Raw genomic sequence first — 9,215 nt, 5'->3', positions numbered from 1 at the left:
GGAAGCTTCTAGAAGGAAGGCGTGCCCCCGGAAATGACGTGCGTTAAGTGATGCAATGAGGGCGTCACAGGAAGTAGAAATATCTTCATTTAAATGATCCAATGAGCGTTAGAGATGAAATATCCGGATGTGTTTGAAATGAGTCAGTGAGAGAAGAGGGGTGTAGCGTTAAATTTTGAGCATAAAAAGGGTTTCTTCCCGGTTGAAACAGAGAAAGATAGGTTTTTCATTCTACACATAGCATGAATGTAAGTTTGAGTAACACTGATGCGTTTGAAATGAGCCAATGACCAAGAATTAAATCAAGTATCTTTACACTCTTTGGAGCAGAGAGCAGAACGTGTGTAAGGCAGGGTTGTAAAATAGGAATGTGTAAGGCTCCTCTTACAACAGGCCAAGTAAGTGATTGTAATAAGCGTGAATGGGCCTAAGCCCAAAGGTCAATGCATTTCTACCCACACTCACGCACACTCACGCACACTCACACACACTCACGCACACTCACACACACACACACACACACACACACACACACACACACACACACACACACACACACACACACACACACACACACACACACACACACACGCTCACACACACACACACAAACAGCCACAGTTCATGTTGTCAGTACATGTTGATCGTATGTCTGTGCATGCTTAGCTCTAGTCCATATGTCTGGCTGTCCTGCGTCCTCCGCTGCTCCGTACTCATCTGGCTGTGCCTTCTTCGTTCTGGCCCGGGGATCGGTGTTCACTCCCTTTTCCCAACATACCCCTTTTTCCCACGCCTCTTTTTTCCCATGCCCACAGCAACACTCTACCAGAAATTGCGTTTTCAATTCAAATAAGCGAACCAGTAAGAAGTAGTAAAAAAAAAAAACATTTTCAACAGATCACACAAAACCACAAATGGCATTTGAACACATAACATTCATTGTGACTACTTTCTTTGAATTTTGAGTGATTTATTCAACTTAGTCACACTTATTTTTTGTTTACGGTCAAAATGACCGCCATAGAAAAAAAAAAGTATAATATTCATCCATACACACACTCCTACAACTTTCCTGTGCTTGTGTGCCATTATACACATGAAAACACGCGACACAAACGGACACAGTTCATGTTGTCAGTACATGTTGTCATGTTGCCGCTGCATGTGAGCCACTAATGTTCGCACACATATGCATATGAATTTTAATTTGTGAATACATTTGTATCATTTAAATGTAACCACATTGACTTAAAAGATTGTTTGTGTTTAATGTGGTGAAAGATACAAACAAAAATTTAAAAACAAAAAGTATGCTTTTGTATTTATACAAAATGCAACCTGAACCAAATATGTTTCTTTGTAAAACGCCAGCGTTAAAAGTAAATAGTTCTAACTTGAAGTTATATGACTTCACCGGATGCATTTATGTTTTAGAGACGTTGCGTTGTAATTCAGAATTAAAACAATGTCGCCAAAATGTAAGTCTTACAGGCAAGATATGGTATGTTCAACATGAATTTGAATTTGTGAATACAAAACTTATTTTGTATAATTTTAATGTAACTAGCACATTTGACAAAAAAAAAAAAAAAAATGTGTTTAATGTGGTGAAAGATGTCAATTTAAAAAAGATCAGTACTTCCTTAAGTATTTACGACCCTCATAAAACTGAATTCAAAGAAAACAAAAAAAAAGTTGAATCTGTTAAGATTATGAAGGGGGCATACAAAGGCAAAGTTAGAGGGAGGACAACATGCGGGAAGAAGGTCAACATGGCGGCGACTCAACAACAGGAACGGGGTGCATGGGTTTCGAAGCTATAAGTAAGCAGATTGGCGACTTTAAATCGTAACTAAAGCAAGATCTAAAAATGTTTAAAGAAGAAATTGACACGAGAGAAGAATTCCACGAGTTCAAGCAAGACGTCAACCAACAGCTAGCGACATACATGCATGCTATAAAGGAGCAAAAACGAGAAAATCAGCAAGATGGAGACCCAGATCGATGACACGGATACGTGGAGTACTGAAGCTAACACCACTCTCCAACAAATGATGAAGGACCAACAGAAGCTGGAGGACAAATTGAATGACTTGGTCTCGAGAGCAGGGCAAAGATGGGTCAGTGATAGCGTTTGTTAAAAAACTGTTACGAACCGAACTGAGTGATGAGGTGGATTTGCAGATACAGCGCACCCACAAAGCCCTGGCACCGATACCTGGGTTTTTGTAAAATTAATTTCCAGCAATACAGTACTAAGGAGATGATTATCCTGAAAGCATGGCGACAGAAAATCACAATAGGATGTGGAGGGTCAGAGAAAGCGGTGTTGAGGAAACATCTGATGGAGCGTCTTCACCATGGCAGAACGTGGGGTTGCACACAGGTGGAGACCTTGAGAACAGTGCCAGGCGAGCTAGAGTACGCCTCCAGAAATTTCAGCGCAGAAACCGGGAGGAGCAGTAGTGTTTCAATACAGACGGTAAATACTTGTCCCATAATATACTCTATTGTTAGCCAGACCCACATCAAGATCCTGGGTCTGGGAACTCACCATTGGCAGGGCTCAATCCCATGGGCGGGATAAACGGAAGTCTTTCAAATTTCCTCTGCACCAATAGGATAGCGCTACAACCAGGCAGAGCAACGCTAGGTGATAGATTAAACTTTTGCCGTATGTGGTCGGCAAAACTCTGAACACATCTTCATTTTTTAAGAATGACTTCAGTGCTTAACTCCAAGTTAACAGGTAGCAGCTAATGGGTAGGTGATTTAAAAAACTTTTGGCTAAGTTGCTAAACGCATCTTGTTGTCATTTAAGGTCCCTGTTCATGTTGCACAGACATTTTAATTGCATTTTTTGTCTGTTAAGAGGCACAAAGGTATCTTATGCCCCCAAAACTGCTGTTTCAGCTAAGTGGAAGCTCTGGGCATTAGCTGCAGCAGCTCCGTGTTGCTACCACTGATTTGGCTCGTATTTTTTTTTTTGCTATCATCAGTACTCACATTGGTATAGCGATCAAGATTAGTGTAAAAATTGACTTTGAAAAACTGACCCTGGCTGCCGCTAGAGTGCGTCTAGATATCTAGGCTACTATATTGTATTTTATGTGCTGACTCACGGGAGCAGTGAGAGGTCAGCTCTGTCTACGGGGGCGCACTGAAGTTCAGAGACTGTTAGTCAAAGTATCATTCCCCCTTCACTTAAAACTTTTTTATAGTTTTATTTTGTGTTTGTTATAATGCTTGTTCTAAGCACATTATTGTGCTCCAGTTATCTTTACTTATAGTTTCAATGTTTAGCCTGTGGGAACAGAATGGTGTGAGATATTTTCAGCCCTGCTGTGATGCAGTCTAATGAAGTGAAGTTACTGTCCTTAAATGTGATTGGGTTGGGAAACCCAATTTAAAAGGTCTAATGTAAAGGCCAAATTAAAAAAAGAGAACGTACATATATATATATTTTTTTTTTTGTTGAGTGCAACTCCTAATAGTAAAAAACTATTTTTCAAATAACTAATGGATGTAACTGCACTGGAAGGGTGTCTGTTTATGTGTAGGTGATTTTAACATAGTATTGAATAGCTACCTGGATACAACTAGTCTAAAGAAAAATAGAATTGAGGTAGCTGATGTCTCTGACCATAGTGCACTATATCTAACAGTTCAACTAGAAGGTAGGATGGGAATACGGGGGTTAAATATAGGCTTATTAAATAACAAATCAGCTGTATAATAAATTAAATCAGATATAAGAGAATATTTGAAGATTAATGACAACGGAGAGGTGGATCCATCTGGGACTCACTGAAGGCAGTGACTTGCGACAATTGATTGCCTTAACAACGTCAAATAAAAAGGAGGGTCTTGGAATATAATAACCTTGTATTAGACCTATCTAATGTGGAGCAGCAACATAAAAATAACATTGATCCACAACTTTTAGTGCAAATACAACAATTAAAGAATCAGATTAATGATCTATTAGAACAAGATGTTGAGAAGAAAGCTTGTTTTTACAACCAGACATATTACGAATCAGGCCGCTAAATTACTTGCTAACGTAAACAAGAAGCGGATAGTACCATACATAAGATGCGGGACCCAGAAACAAATCAACTAAAATATCATGCTGTAGAAATAGAAGACATTTTCCTATACTACTACAAAAAACTATATACCAAAACCTCCAGTACTAAAGTAGAATCTTAACGATCTGGATCTACCTCGTATTGGCAAGAAACAAAATGATTGTATCATTAGCAGATTTTTTCACTGGAAGAGATAAATAATGCAATAGCCAACTTAAAATCAAGTAAAACTCCAGGTAGTGATGGTTTTCCAGTGGTATAGAACCTTTAAAGAAGAGCTAGTTCCCGTCCTGCTGAAAGCATTTAATGGGATTAAAGGAGAAGGTAAACTCCCGCCATCATGGAAAGAGGCACTTATTACAGTACTCCCAAAGGAGGGAATATTGGAGTAACTATAATTAGAACACTTTATCAACAACAAAGTCAATGGATCATTGTATCCATTTTTCACATTGGAGAGGGGCACTAGACAAGATTGTTGTCTCAGTCCCACACTATTTGCGTTTAATATTGAACCCTGGACCTCCTTATCTATACTGATGGAAATCCTAGAGGAGTTTAGTTATTATGCTGGTTATAAAATAAATATTACAAAGACACAACTTTGGTCATTCAACTATACTCCTTCAAAGGAAATAAGATGTAGATATGATGTAAAATGGGATATGGAATCAATAAAGTACTTACGGGTGCACATAGTTAAAACAAATTATATGAGGTAAACTATAATTTAATTAACCAAAATATTAAAAAAGATATTGAAAGATGGTCTACACACCCATTGGATTTTAGTAGTAAGATTAGCGTAATTAAGGAACATTTTGCCTAGATTGCTATATCTATTCAGGCCTTGCCAGTAGTGGTCATCAGTTCTTAGCCTGGGATGGAAAGAAGCCTAGAATAAAATATGCAACACTTCAGTCGGCCAAACAATAAAGTAGGAATGGCGCTCCCCAATCTTAAAGCAGCTCAGTTCCGCCCCCTATTTCTTTGGTGTAATGACAACTATTTTGCTAGATGGAAGGAAATCGAGACGTACGTTGAAGGTTATCCGATACAGTCAGTGTTAGGAGAAAAAGAAGTTCTGGTTTAACTTTGCGAGGCAGCTAAAACTAAGGAAAGACCAGCGAGTGCTTAGATGGATAGCCTTTGACACCCTGTTTAAGCCAGGAGTTATTCAAGGGTTGGTCAGTAAAAGGTATTAAGGGGTAGTATGCGATAATAGACAACAATGAATGACAGACTTTCCAAACATTAAAAGAAAAATGTTCCCTTCACAATCGGGATTTATTTAGGTATATACAATTTAGAGATTACTAACACAAAGAATTGAAAATGGAGAACTCACAAGAATGTAATCCAGTTATAAGATAAATGATAAATGCTTATAGACCAAATAGTAACTGCGTTAAAATCATTTCTATGTTGTATGAAAGAATTATCGAATGTAGGAGCAACTCAACATTATATTTGAAATCAACGTGATAAAAGGAACTAATAATGGAAAATCCATCAGATGTATGGTACAATATGTGTTAAACCCAACATACTTCCGCAAGTTCACAACAATTGAGTGTGTTTAACTGGAAGAATTTGGTATGTTTCTTTATTACACCTAAGATTAGCAGTAAAACATCATCACACACACACGTTTTTTGGAGTTCTGAAAATAAAAGTCATTTTGGGAGGATGTACATTTAGTTTTGAGTAATGTACTTGGCTATAAGATTCCTTTCTTATGTACTGTCTTGTAATTGGGCCATATTTCACTTGTAACAGTACAGAGGGACAGAAACTGGTATAAACCCGATTGTCCTAAACAGCAACAATAGTTTGAGGTCATACATGAAATAAGGGAAATGGAAAGGTTGAACTAGGTCTGAGAAAAGGTGCCAAAAGATTGCAGAAGTGGACATTTTACTTAAATAAAGCATAAGGACATTGCAGCTTGGACTCATTAGTGGATAAAGCAGTGACTTGAAATGTATACATTTTATTTCTATTTTTGTATCACCGCCTTTCCTCACAAGACTTGTTTCTCCCCTTTTTTACAATTTATTTTATTTTTATGTTATGTTTATGGTGTTGTTTTTCCATATATCACTCACAAATTGAGGCGACTGTTCAGTTGTTACAATGTACTGAAAATTCAATAAAAACTTCACCAGATGCATTTATGTTTTAGCGATAGTGCGTCGTAATTTCCCAATACAGAATTAACACATCGCCAAAATGTAAGTCTCACAGACAAGATATGGTATGATCAACATGAATATGAATTCATGAATACAAAAATTATTTTGTATAATTTTAATATAACTAACATTCGCCTTTAAAAGATTGGATGTGTTTAATGTGGTGAAAGATGTCGCTTTAAAAGAGTAGTAGTAGTAGTAGTAGTAGTAGTTTAGCTAATTATAATAAATATACAAACATTAAACATTTTTAAACCTTATGTGAACAGTGTTAATAACAAATGTAAGATGAGATTCAACGTTGCCCCAAAATTTCTTTCTTTGTAAAACGTCAACGTTAAAAGTAAGTAGTACTACTTTTTGCATTTTACTCTGGTCTTATGCTATCTGCATTTCAACCTGAGCTCAGAGCTTCGTACTATGGATTTTACTTATTATTTACAAACATTACCAGTGTTAAAAAAAACAAAGTGCTTGTGACATTTTTGTATTAATACAGCTTTTAAAATGATATTGTATTCTCCTTGACGTACACAATATGTATAAAAATGTAAGATGAGATTCAACTTTGCACCCTGCCCTGTTTTTTTTTTTTTTTTTTTTTTTGGTAAAACACCAACGTTAAAAGTAAGTATTACTATCTTGAAGTATTTAATAATAAGTATAAGTAAGTAACCCTGGTCTCATGTTATCTGCATTTCAACCTGAGTGCTAGATTATTTTAATTGTCTTTTTTTCTATCTACAACATCTATCAATGTTGGAAGATCTCTCTTAGGTAGACTAGTTTCTACCTTTAACAGAGCAAGGGCCTCTAGCTTGCAGTTGTCAGCTAAGGTCAAACTCTGCTCTGCACCCTTACACACATACACACACACACACACCTCACTCACACACACACACACACACACACACACACACACACACACACACACACACACACACACACACTCATTTATATGTTTTATGAGGACCAACTTTATAACCATCACTTGTGGGGGCCACCCTTTCTAAAGGTGCTAGGCATTATGAAAAAAATCAAGTATACTCAGCATAGCTCTGTTAGCTTATACCTTCAAACATCTGAATTGATAAAGTAAGGTTGATTTTAAAATATAATTTTTCTTCCTCTTTTTTTATATGCTAAAAACCTTTTAACTTGGTTTGTTACCTCATTTGCATGTTTTTACATAATTCACACAAATTCCATCGTAATTAGTGGGGACTTTGCAACAAATAAATTAAATAAAGGTTTAAATTTACAGATTTAATCCATGTAGAGATGAAAATATGCATAAACAGTACATTAATAACAAAATTTGTAAATTCATCTTAGCTTAGTCGTTTATAGATAAGCATTATCCGTAGAGCTGAAGCTGAAAAACCATCACACATCTTAACATATGCAAAACATATGATTTATTGATATACAGTTATTGAAACAGATATTTACATACACTTCAGAAAACTTATCAGTAAACTTTTATTTCTTTACCGTGTCATACATGAAATCCGAGTAAAATTTTTTTGTTTTAGATCTCCATTTGAGTTAATTGGTGGCACGCCTGTGGATACATATAAAGGCACACCTCAAACACAGAGCCTCTTTCTTTGACATCATGGGAAAATTAAGAGAAATCAATCAAGACATCAGGAAAATGATTGTGGACCTCTACAAAGTGTTGGCTCATCCTTGGGTACAATTTCCAGATGCCTGAAGGTCCCAATTCATCTGTTCAGACAATATCACTGCCAAGTATAAAAAACATGGGAATGTACAACCATCATACCGCTCCAGGAAGGAGGGACCAGTTCTGATCCCAGAGAGGAAGGTTTTGGTGTGAAATGTGCGAATCAATCCCAGGACAACAGCAAAAGACCTAGTGAAGATGCTAGCTGAAACTGGTAAGACAGTGTCCACAGTAAAACAAGTCCTGTACCACCATGTGAGATAAAAGGTTACTCTGGGAGAAGAAAGCCATTACTTCAAAACCACCATAAAACCAGACATGTGGACAAAAATCTTAATTTCTGGAGACATGTCGTGTGAGTCTAAATGAACAAAGATTGAACTCTTCCGCCATAATGATAAAGGGTATATTTGGAAGAAAAAGGCTGCTTTGATCCCTCAGGAACACCATCCCAACTGTGAAGTATGGGGTGGTAGTATAATGTTATGGGGGTTGCTTGCTGCATTAGGAACTGGTGCACTTCACAAAATAGATGGCCTCGCTGAGAAAAAGAAAATGTTGTGGATATATTGGAAGCAACATCTGAAGACATCGGCTAGGAAGTTAAAGCTTAGCAAATGGGTCTTCCAAATGGACACTGACCCAAGCATACCTCAAATTATAGTTACAAAGTGGACAACAAAGTCAAGGTATTGGAGTGGCCATCCCACAAAGCCCTGATCTCAATCCCATAGAACATTTTGGGCCACTGAAAGGCGGTGCGGAGCAAGAAGGCCCTACAAACCTAGACCGGTTACACCAGTTCTGTCAAGGAGGAGTGGGCCCAATTCCGCAAACTATAGGAAAGCTTGAGGAAGGATACCCAAAGCGTTTGGCCAAGAGTGAAAGAGCGGCAATCCACACGAAATACAAGAAAGTGTTCGCGTGAGGTGTCAGATGAATCGATACGATGAAAAGGGATTTAGGAGAGCCGTGTTAGCCGTCAGTGCTGCAAATAAATACCGGGTGTTAAGCGGGCGTTCCAGGGGACCGGATGACCACCACTCCAGATCCTCCTTGGGAAGAAAAAAATCACGGACATTACAATCACAATTAGCAAAAAAAAGCATTTTAACTATTTTGCAACACTTGAAGTAATTCATGTGAATTAGGACCCACCATTTTTGCTAGTCTTTGTAGTTCAACGATTTTAGGCTATTCATAGGAGGTCCGTGGGGAGCAGAGACTGTTGGTCAGCAT

The sequence above is a fragment of the Perca fluviatilis genome, chromosome 2 (assembly GCF_010015445.1).
Source record: "Perca fluviatilis chromosome 2, GENO_Pfluv_1.0, whole genome shotgun sequence".
Classification (NCBI taxonomy): domain Eukaryota; kingdom Metazoa; phylum Chordata; class Actinopteri; order Perciformes; family Percidae; genus Perca; species Perca fluviatilis.
The sequence above is the reverse complement of the archived record's forward strand: the minus strand, read 5'-3'. Positions refer to the sequence as shown.